The sequence below is a fragment of the Uloborus diversus genome, chromosome 10 (genome assembly GCF_026930045.1).
Source record: "Uloborus diversus isolate 005 chromosome 10, Udiv.v.3.1, whole genome shotgun sequence".
Lineage (NCBI taxonomy): Eukaryota > Metazoa > Arthropoda > Arachnida > Araneae > Uloboridae > Uloborus > Uloborus diversus.
This window is the reverse complement of record NC_072740.1, coordinates 67,919,376-67,932,342: the sequence shown is the minus strand read 5'-3', so window position 1 is coordinate 67,932,342 and position 12,967 is coordinate 67,919,376.

Below are 12,967 nucleotides of genomic sequence, written 5' to 3'. Positions count from 1 at the left end.
TAAAAATTATTCTTAAATTTAGTTTTTAGTTGAAGGAAAATGTTTGTCTTTATTTTCCTTGCAAGTATTATATATCGTTATATTTTTGGCCAACTATTTAGTAATTAAAGAATTATAAAAAATAAAAATATATAAAATAAATAATTAATAATTATGTAATAATAACTAACAATAAATTTACAAACTGATTTCAGCAAAATAAAAATTATACATCTTTACATCTCTTTTAACACTTATATTAAGCTTAAGTAATATTTGTATTGCAGGAAGGCTACGAGAACTGTTCACATGTGCCCCTACATGTTTTATTCACAAGTGCCCGTCATCTTCCTTAAAACTAATTTTAAAAAATAATAATTTTATATGTAATTAAGAATTATAAACATTGGCATAAATTTACATAAATGTTCATATACCGATTTGCAATAATTAAATGTAGCCTTTTAGTTAGTTTAAAATATGTTTTTTAGAAGACAGTGATAAAAATACACCATCATCTGCTAAAACAAAGAAGCTGTCACCACATTAATATAAACTGTCTCCTTGCTCTGAAAATTTGGTTAGTAAGTAGGGCTAGTACTTCCATTACTTGAGAATAATTAAAGTTTTTTATGGTGATATAAATGTTTTCCTACAACTAGCAATTTTGTCGTTTGACTGGATTTTGAAATAAACGATTTCATTATTCCCTACATAAATAATATATTTTATAATTAATTTTGTTTCTTTATTTTTTACTGCACACAACCTGGTTTAGATCATTTTTGACAAAATATTAAAAATGCATTTGCATGTAAATCATGAAACATTTTCATTTCATCGTCCACTATTTCAAAAGCTACATATGTTATTAATTTTTAAAAAAACTAATTTAATTTCAAGAAATATGTAAATATTACATAAATAAATTGAATTCTTAATTCGCAATGTCATAGAACATAAAATCTAAATGAAAAATGTAATTAAATTTAATCAATTGAAAATGTTAAAAACTCAGTAAAAAATAGAAGAAAAAAAACACATTTATTTCTTATCTTACCAGGATAAGATTAAACACTTCCGTGAAGTAATGTGTTCATGAAATAGTTATACCTCAAAGATAAAAACATGATTAAAAAAAATCCTTTTTCAATCAAAGTGATGGTCTCATGTTTCGCTTTTTCATATATTCTCGTATGATACAAATGATTCGAAATTTATCTTCTGCAAATCAAAATAAATCGAGTTTGAAAATGGATTACATGCAAGTAATAACACTTTCTCCCTTGGCTAGGGCCCAAAGACGTCATTATTTCATTTGTGGTTAGCATAACAGAAAGCTTAGATTCACGTCTTCCCCTGAGCCCCATCAAGAAACGCTGTTAGAGATTTTTGAAGAAATAAATTATCACCTTGTGTAACGGAACCTGAGAAAAAATATCATTGTTACTAATTGAGTTACTAAATAAAATATGTAGTTTAAATTGTCTTTTCTTTTTAAAAACTATTTTGTTTTTTCAATTTTCTCTGTTACCATTTCATTTGGATATGTGCCATACTTACTGCATAAAAATGCATTTTCCCTTATTTATTTAATTAAATACAATGTATGCTTCTAATTACAGTAACGAATAAAATGTTACGAAAGATCTAGATCAACCCATCAATAAAGCGCCGTAGTTTTTATCCTGTAAATAATTGATAACTCTTTAAGTTAAAAAACATCTCGTTCTTTCTGAAGTTTAGATCAGCCATCCTGATATTCACACTTAATAACCAAATCTCTCTTGCCATATATGTTGAAAATAAGCTAATATATTGATTTTAATAAATTTGCAACAAAAGGCATTAAACACAAGCTTGTCAAAACATTGCAAACCCTTTTTTCGCGAAAATTATAAAACTATATCAATGCAACACATTTTGTCAGTTTCCAGGTCTTTAAGAAGCGAGGAATGCATTATATCTTCGAAATTCAAAAGTATAGCGAATTAAACACTTGCTTTTATGTATTACCTTCTTTTATGGATACAACATAGACAACTTTTTATGTGTACACAAAGTACAAAAAATATTTAATCCATCTAATTATTATTTATATTTATTTGTGGAATAATTATTTTTTTTTAAATATTGTTTTATAAATTCTGCTTAACGGCAGAAGTTCAAACACATCTATGACATTGATGTTTTATAACCCGAAAATGTGTCTTTTTTTTGCAACTTTATGACTTAATATAGCTGGTTTTATCGTTTTAATTTTTGTGGCAAACAGGAAGGGTCAAGTACGATAAAGGGAAACATAATTTCAGTGCTTCTACTTTAAATACTTCCCTTTCTTTTAGATTAGTTAATAGATACAAATTCGTGCATTGGGTAGAAGACTTTGAGTACAGTACGAAAAATTTGACTTCATGAATGTTTAATAGTGAATGTAATCATGTTTATATTTTCCCCAATTTGTTTACATTTCGCCCAGAAACTAGCATATAAAAAGAAACTGATTTGTGTTCCCCTGCGGTTGATATAAATGGAAAACTACAATGTACACAAGTAGTTTAGGAACTTAAAAAGTTCTGTACCAGCAATAATCAATATGTGCCCTTATGTCGCACGCGACATATAAATTCCTAAACATTTCATAATGTATTATTTAAAAAGAAAATACGCAAAACATTGTTAACTATAGGCAAAATGTATGTAAAATAAATGCAAAAGTAACTTTATCTATGAAAATTTGATCGTCCAAAATTAAAGTAAATTATAATCGTAGTTTTTTTTATTCATGGAGTGCATAGAAAAACCAGAATTGCTTCTCTGGGAACGTGGAAAAATTAAATAAGTGATTCTAGTAGTCTTCCATAAGACAAACAAAACTATTTGAAACCAATTACTTTGCACTTGCAGACGTACTGGAATAGAAAATGTAAGATCCTTAAACTAAAAAACACCACTTTTTCGGCAGTATCACCTTTAAGTAACGATGACACAAACACAATATTTAAGAAACACGTGGCACTCTCCGAATGTCTTCCAAATCTGCACTCACCCGCAGTTTAGTTTCAAGAACTACCACAAATACGGTGATACAGTTTGTTTTTGTTTATCCTATTTTCGTTTTACCCTAACTGACCATAAATGATTTAGTCATCACTTTTTTAAGCATTTAATACACGTACAATTTCATTAGAAATTATGTTTAAAAAAATATATACGATAATTTATTTATTGTAAAAAATAAATCAGTATAATACATATTTCACGAAGAAGAACTTTTCATGAAGGTTGCAGCGTACGTCAGAGAACACTTAACCTAACTTTGCCACCGATTCTCGCGAATGTTTTGGTTCAGTTGTTAAAGCACTGGGTTAGCATCACAAAGGTCCGTGGTTCAAATCCCGACCCGGACAGTCGTCCACGTCATGATGATCCGTACGTCACATAGGCATTTTTATCAACACTGTAAAGAAGATCGTTTACTAAAAAATGAAAAGGAAAGTGGGAGTCTATAAACTTTTCTCTTGACGGTACTGCTAATTCTTTAAAAACGTTACTTAAGCAAAAGCTGTAACTTTTCAAAATACAGCTTTTTCTTAAGTAACGTTACTGAAGAAGGAACTACATGGTGAACGTTAATGAAATCCCAGTTTCCTGGGACTATTGTAGTAAACAGGCAGATTTTTTTCATACTGTAGGTGAGTCTTGGATTGTGTTATGCTTGATTATTTAGCTTTTAGCTGTCCAATTGTCACACTACTTTTATGATGTGTTATTTTTAAAGGTTTATAGTGGTGTAACACTATGAAAACAATTCAGAAACTGTACTTCACAACAATGGGTAGCTAATGTACCCAATTTCTGCATGTAACATATCTTGAAAAAACATAAACGTTTCCTGCTAAAAGTCAGTAACCTTCATAAAATTATCCTGCAACCATTCTAAAGAATTCAAAAATTCTTCCCAGTGATTATCTGTCATGTCTCTGGAAGAAGTTAGAAACATTCAGAAAAAACTAAAGTAGGTATAAAATAGTATCTTGGCACCTCCTGATTTACCAAGATAGTACCTAAAGCATTTTTACAATAGTGGCCAAAGCTAACACAGAATTGCGGGTAAGTACCAAGCATCTTACTTGCCTGCAATTCTTTCAAAGGTACAGAATCCATAGGCTTATATTTTGCTCCTAATGAAATAATATTCTATCTGGACGGACCGTAGTCAAAATGAAGGTAATTCATTTAATAAATAACTTAAAAATCTTTAAACTGGTAGCTAAAAATATTTTTCACATCAATGAGAAGTCTGCTTTCGTTCAACTTAGAGCAATTCGGGTTATTTTTTGACAAATATATTTGAATTTACAAAGAAATTGATAAAAACCTATGAAATCAGAGAACATTGTATGAAACCAATGTATGACGTTTCGAAATTTTCTTAGAATGACGAATATTAATGATACATAAGTTCATTTGCATAAATAGCAAATATCATGTTCTAAGCGAAATGCGTTAGGAATTTTACTTTTTTATTTTATTTTAAACCTGCCAACCTACATTACGAAGCACGTAAAAAGGCAATATGTCATTTAAAAGCTGATGGTAAAGATTCACCTCACAAACACTTTCACAAAATATTCCTTTCGTAAAATATACAATATTCAACTGGCATTTGTCTGCTCATTTTAGTGAAATATTCTCATCAGAACAACTCAAAGTTGTTTATTTATATATTTATTATTGACAAAATAAGTTTATGTAGATGTTATTAAATAACAAAAACACTTTCTATGAAGAATCAAAATACGCTTTTTTGAACATGGAGAAACAACAAAATGAAATGCTGTCTCATTTTGGCAAAATAAACAAAGCGAGTGCAATAGCATTACTAAATTTTATTCCTTAAAGAAAAACAAAATGCCCAAGAGATTTTGAAGAAGATCTGGTAAAACAAAAATTTAACGAAAACCGTTGTCCGCAGAGAGTAGTTCAACGTATTACAAGAAAATCTAATAAAATATCTTTACGAAAGAATGTTTATTTTTTCACAAACCAAACACTTGAAATATCGATATGCTCAAGAGCAATGATATTCTAGATACCAAATTAAATTAAAGTCATAGTTTAGTAAATCAAAAGTAAATGTACGATGTATTATTTACTTTTCTGCAAGAAAATTGAGACTAGAACTTTTTAGTTTATGAATTTAAACTCGAACAAAATAACTTGTTTTTGGCACCAGAACAAATATTGAAGTTGTAGTTGTCTTAATTATAAATATAAAGATGTTAAATGGTATTTAAGGACCCCTCTAAGTTATTATTATTATTAATTATTATTGTTATTTTTTTTTTTTTTTTTTTTTGCTTGTATCATAAAAGAAGCGTTAGAGTAAAAATACTAGAAGATTTTTGGTAAAAAAACACAAGATAGAAGAAAATTATTGAAAAACTAAGGCCTTTTTGAGCCCTAATTTCTCTTGAACTATCCCAAAGATATTTTGTTAGCTTAATTGTATTGCTTAAAATAAAACTCAAAAAAACCTTCCTAAACTAATTTATAGTTGTACAAAAATCAGACACAATAATAATTTAATCCATTTGAAACGTATTTTTTAGCCTGATTGGGAGCTGTCCGGATATTTGGAGAAATATTGAACCACCTGATGAGATACAGAAAAAAAAATAGTAAAAGTATGAAAACTTTCATGCAGAATAATAATCTAATTGTTTACATATCCTCATTTAGCTTTCACAGTACTATAATATTTATTTTATTCACATTTTATTAAAATGTACTAAGAGCATATTTAACAAATTCAAAAACTGCAGAATGATGAAATTTGCTTTGTACACATGCACAACATTTTCAACTTTTTATATTTTTTGTGTAAATTTAAGACTTATTTCAAAACCGTAATGGGAGAGTGCGGCATTTATTTTATTATTTTTTTTTCAAGTCCTATAACTAATAAATTTGAAGTGTCAAAATGTTAAACGATTTGGCTCAAATTAATCATAAATAACCATAGTGAAGTCATAATGATGAATCGCACTATTTTTTTAAAAATTGTATTAAATTTAAAATACCTCTTAAGAAGAATTATTTTAAGTTATGGTGAAAAAACAATTTGTCAAGTACAAATAATCGAAACATCTTGGTTCATAACATTAGTTCTCAGAGAAAAATAATGACAGAACTTGTGTTAAAGTGGTCCAAATAAAAATGATAGATTGAAAATTTAAAAATGTATGGAAAATTAGCTTTACAAATATCGTCATATTGAAATTTTATAACAAAGAAAAATGAAAAAATAAATAAATAAATAACTGCAGCAGTTGTGGCTTCGCCGAACTTCGCCAAGAGGCGCGAATTATTCGTATCAGTATTAGATACATATTCTCTTGCAACAGAAAGTAACAAAGCGGAGATCGTGTTCTCTTTTGAGCGCGCGCTCGTTAAATGTTTAGAACAGGATCGTGCCAGAATAAATAAATAAATACGAGTCGAAATACAATGTTGCTCTGATGTATTCGTCTTGTATTTTTATCCGAAGATTTATCGCCAATTTTTGGAGAGCTAAACGTGATTTGAAAGCGAAATATTTTGACGTTTCGCAACACATCGAACACAAATTTAAAAAAAAAAAGTACATATAAATTTCCGCGAAATGACGAATATAGTAACCGCTTTATTCATTTATCCCATAAATCACCGTATGCTTCTTGTTTCGAAATAAATAATAAGTAGCGTCTAGCAGGTTTTAGAAAATATGCATTATTTAATTTTAAATAAGCAAGTTCAGCACTAAAATATAGAATGTTTTAACCTTTACTTATTTCCTGATATTACATTTCCTGCTAAAGAGAGAATGATTTACATCCTGTAAGTAAAATTTGGCTTTTAAAATCGTAAAATGTAAAAATAAGCTGTAAAACCTATCTACTAAAATATTTTTACCAAGCAAAGAGCTATTTCATTAGTGTTATAAATAACTAATTGCATATAACTTCATTTTGACAAGAGCATTGTTAAAACAAGTAGGTTCAAAGTAAAAAAAATAGATCAAAGAGGCCCTAAATGGTTAAAATTAAATTTATTAATGCAAGTGTTGATTCGTAGGTCAGACTGACTTATTTTAATGTTTTTTTTTTTTTTTCTATTTTACTTGTATATGAATATACTTCATGGCATTGCTTCTTTTCTCTAAAATATACTTTGTTTTCTAAAAATTGTGTTCAAATAGATTGCTCGAATTACTTCAATTTTAAAATTTAAAGAATAATATATGATAAACTATATATATATATATATATACATATATAATGTTTATCCCTCAGGCAGTGAAATATACTAAATGAAAGGTATTCTTTACAGAGTAACTTATTTACTTCATAATGGTAGAAATATATCAGGGGGGTGAGCCCAACGTGGCAAGTGTTCCAAAAGAAGACGACCCGAAAGAGTTGAGCTATTGTAATTTTATTGCTTATAACGAAGGGGTGGTACTGCCTTGCAAAACATAAACATGTGGTCCTAATGTAAGAATTGGAGAAATTACCTTGATCGGTCACCATTGTATGCAATGTTTTATCTTTTGAGGAGAAATAGCCACTGATTTCCGGACAAGAATATATTTAAATTTACATGTGCTTAAATTCTTCGATTTTTGAGTTAATATACGTTTGCTGAAAGATTATTTTTTTTCACTTTAACCGCATTTACTTTAATTCAATTAATCGTTTGTCAACTTATAAGATTAATAACTTCACCATGAGTAAATGGTGACTATATGCATGGTCCCAACGTGGGTCACTTTAAGGAAAAAAGATGTAAACTAATGCAGTAAGGTATGTTTCCGTAGTCCGATATATTACAGTATTTTTTAACAGTACGCAATGTTTTTTTTTCGCTCAATTTTTTAATTATTTTCACTAACAAGTGAGGCAGTGGCACCACAGGATAGAAGAAATATTTAATGCAATTTATTTCCTTTTAGTTTCTTGCATTTTTTTCTTTTAATTTAACATTCTGTTATTCTCATAGAAGGAAAAACCGGTTGCTTGTATTGCTTCGCATTTTTGAATAGATTTCAACACATGGGTCATCTTTGTAACACTATGCGGCAAAGCTTTCCGCAAGCTTCAATTTTAAAATTGTATTACACATATATATAAACTTTACCTTACAAAAATGCACTTGATATGTGTTTTATATAACGGTAAAATTCAGCATAAAACAGTCAAATACACCAAATCAGATAATAATTAATAATCATGAATGTTTATCTTTGGTTACATTTTTCTCTCTTACCTTTTGCCTTTTCCTGCTTTGCAGATTTACATAAATTATTCTTAAAACATTTTTTTTCAAATTATGATTCAACTTTTGAAGTGTGTTTTTAAACGTATGATTAAATCCGAGGACTAATTTTGATTAACACAAGAGGATAAAAACTAGATTTAACTGTTACAAATGCTATTTTTAATTCAAATTTAAAATTGTTCTTATAAAATATAGATTTTTTGCTCCAAGAGTGAAAAAATTGGCACAATAATATTCTCATTGTTGTTTTAGATTTGTCCATTTTATATATAAATACCGTAATGTATATTTATTTCAGAGTTCAAAGTTCATACTTAAATACTTTGTTACTAATAACTAATCTTGCCAGAAGAATTTTCAGTTACTTAAATATGGTGGTGAATCATACTTTAACTTTGGGTTAATAGATTGAAAGTAAAATATGATGCGGCTAAGAATAGAGATATATCTTGCACAGCGATTAAAAAAAAAGCAAAGAAGAAATTTTTTACGCTTGAGGTTCTACTGCCATAAAAAAGGGTGTGGACATGCTTGACACGCATCATCTACTCCGTAATATGTTCTCGTGACTGTAGTTAAACTGTAATTAAAGTACGTTCGTTTAAAACACTGGACTTGGTTCATCATTCAAATATCAAAAAACTAGAGGAGAAATTTAGTCTATAGGAAAATATAGTTAACTAAGATAATGTTCTGATGATTTAGTACACTGGATATTCAAGAAAAATAAAAGAAATATTTCAGAACACAACTTTTTATAATAGCATGTGGTTTTTCTTGAAATTAAGAAATAAACTGCTTTTCTACTTTGCATTATTTCTTTCTTACGCACTAAGATCTGATACAATTTTGTGTCGAAATATATTTAATTCATTTTGTTTCTAAATTTTTGTGATTGATTTTTCAGGCTGTTATTTTATAGTTAGAAATGGCACTTAGTTGTTTCCACTAATTTTTTTATACATAAACCTTATTAATATTCCTTCCATTGTCAAATAACTAACTTAAATACTACTAAACAGAAAAAGGTATTCAATTCATCGTATTCATAATACAATTTTAGTCTTAATAAATTTCATTCCAGTGAGAAATATATATTTTACTACGTAGAGTCATTTTAGTAAGTTGTTCTTTGTTGCATTTTCGCTTTAGGAAGGAGTTTTAAATATATTGAGTTCAACTGAGTACAGAGTGTTCATCGTAAGCTGTAAAATTAGCATTTTTTTTTTCTCAAAGTGCCCGATCTTTAAAAAATGTTATTAAAGCAATTATTTTGTGTTTGCTTTCCTTTTTTTTTAACTTCTTAATAAAAAAAATTGTACAGTTAGTCAATATTTAATTTTTTTTCAAACAAAATACTGCGAACGTAGGCAGACCCCTTCATTTTAAGCTTAATATCTTGCAAGAATTCCTAATTAAGAAGCTGTTTTTTTTTTGCATTGTTTGAAAGGCATCTCTGATTTTTAAGTGGTGGCGGATGAAAAGTTGTTACGGGTCAGTACAGAGGAAGGATTAAGTGGTGACGGATGAAAGATTGTCAGTACGGGGGAATTATAACTTTCTGAAATGGATTTACGACAAGAATGTTTTTGGTTTTGTTGTTTATTCATTTCCATATTTAGGTGATTATTTATACTGGGATTTGAACATAGCAACCACATTTCAGGGAACTACTTTAATTAAATTGAGGTTATATATTAAATTTAATAAGTTTCCTTAAGTTAGCTTTTCATTTTGAATTCTTTCAAAAAAAAGATTTTTTCCCCTTTTATTTTAAACCTTCTAACCATTTCTGCGTTTGATACATGCAAAATATGTGTCTCTTTTTCTTAAAAAAAGCAACGAGAACTCGTTAGGATACTTTTATGGACGTGAAAGATATTTTCGTACAAATTTATGTCTAAATTGTGTCAGTTTGTCGAAACCAAATTCTTATATCTTCTCTTTCTCGCGCAACTCACAATGGAAAAAAATGATTGAAACTCTGTAAAATGCAGCTAAGCAAGTCGTCTAAAAACTTAACCAAGCAACATTCTCTCGCAAAAGAAAACTCACTGTACAGAATAAATTGAAAAATGTAAATACATGCGTTTTGAATAATCCACTCATGTGCTGGAAGCAAGCGACTTTCAGTCATGTCTGAAAACTGTAATCCTTGTTCGAATTTAACAAGTTCTAGACGGTTTTTCTATCTGACGTACACAAAGCTTCTACACTTTCTGTTGTTTATATCGCAATTGATCTCATTTATTTTCAGCTAAATCTAACCCTCGGATAAAAATGAAGTTCTGTTTGCAGGAAAAGATGTATTCTATTTGGAGTTGAAGAAAATATGGAAATTTTTAGAGAATCGAAAATATTTTATTGCATACCCGTGCATTCTTTCGCCCTTTTAAAAGTATTTTGCATGAAAAAAGTCCTCGGATTTATAAAGAAAAACGTACTTGCTTCGAAACATTGAATGTTGAAATGGAGTGCATAACTTAACAAAGCTACACTTCTAGAATGTGAATAATCAGTATAGATACCTTGCATAAGAATATAAAGTTTACATAATATAGGAAAACTTGTATAATTGGGCCAAATAAGTTTGACATAAAATATCTCTCAAAGTCACTCTTTTTGGATAACAACGAACATGTATGGCCATTCAAAACCGCGATGTAACCAGAGGTCATACGTTCAGTACAACTGGAGTACCCTGCCTCAGAATTCCGTTAGTTTATTTATAACTGCAGTGTGTAGAATATGTCTACTTCCAAATTTAGTAATAGTTGAAACTTTCAAACTGGAAAACTGAACGCCAGTAACGTTGCGATGCGTATTAAGTAGGAAAATATGGGGCAAAGTTAAATAGCGGGGCAAGATATTATTGCAAAATATTTACTATACTTTTAGAATCACTTTTCTAGTAATATTTTAACTATGTAGCTATATATGTAGTATTTACCAATTAAGAAAAAATACCTCTGAAAATCAAATAAAATGATAATACAAGCAATTAAAAAAAATAATGCTCATATCGTAATATTCTGTTGTAAGTGAAAAAATATTTTTGTTATTATTGATAATCGAGTAGAAAATATTTCATTAAAAATAATTTATTTTTTCACTTTGCATCATTTAAAAAAGAAATATTTTTAATTTTTTAGGTGCAAATTTTATTTCCAAAAATAATAAATACTGTTTCAATCATAGTTTTAATATTAAATATATTGTTCTTCCTTTATTTAGCATAATTTTCAGAACAAATTTCTAACTTGTTTAATTTGAAAAAAAAAAAATAACTATTTCACTTTCACTCACGTTCCATTTTCAAGTTTTGAGTAAAACACTTTTAAAGTTACGGTATAAGGTACACATTCATTATTATTTTTATTACTATATTTTTAGAAATCATGTCATATAGCAGAACCAACCGTTTTGGGGCCAGATACCATATTTGGCCCCAAAACAGATCACAGGATCTTTTACCATTTGTACTGGTTATTTCCACATCTTCAACTTTGATACTTACATCCCTTTGCTTCTCACTGGCTCATATGTTGTAGGCCAAATTATATTTTGAATCGGTAGGCTTAATAAAAAATAACTTATCTTGTAGTCTCTTCAAAACTTCTGATGGAAAAAAGATCCCTCAAGCAGATTTGCCAATGTTACTGTAAAGTATTAGTTTCAAATTAAGTTTTACCCTATCAACCATTTTTTTTTAAATCTGAAAAAGGTAAGTTTGAAGCCAAGCCTCCCAAATGATATGCATTAAAATTGCTTATTCTTGGGATATTAGGAGAGTCGAGAATGTAAACAAAACGGAAAGTTCCATGCCCTCTGTATACGCTTTGTTCCGAACAAAGTACGACAAAGAAAATTACTTCCTCTCAAGTTAGAGAACGATAGAATCGTGACTAGTCGATTTAATTTGCGCAAACGTACAATTACGTAAGCAGACGGCATTGCCAATAAGATCTCTTGGGATATTGCAAAGAGTTATTTATGCTTAGAGAGCAATTTGGTTGGATATTTCGCATTTTGATGTGACGGCTAAGCTTGAAGAAAAGTTGTATTATAATCACAAGTGTAATAGTAGTTTTATTTAACTGAAAAAGAGAAGGTTTGATTCGTAATTTCGTTAACAACTGCTAAATTTGTTAAGTTTAATGTTGGCTTTTGGGAGCAAAGGCGGAATTTAGTTGTATGAAAAAGTGAGTTTTAAACCGCATGCAATCGAATAGTTCTAATTAGTTAGATACATATGTACCTGTTTTCTTGAGATAAGATAATTTTATAATATTGAAGACAGGTTTCTTATGGAAATAAATTTCGATTGTCGGAATTCAAACTACGCATTATTTAGGGGAAAGGGGGGCACATGTGAACACTTTCAATCATTTACATATATTTTTAAAAGCTATGATACATCGGTGAATCAGAGACCCAGTGCTCTTCTTTCTAAATCCGCATTTTTTTAATCAATGAGTTATTGAGAAAACTAGAAGAAATTTACTAAACTCAAATGCACTGCCTATAACTTCAAGTTACTTTTTATGTCTTGATTTTCTCATAACCACATTTTCAAAGTTTTTATTCCCGCCAATGGCTCTAGAGAAAAAAGTATTAACTACAGTCAAGCCCGCGTATTAGAATATCGGTTAAACGAATATCCCGC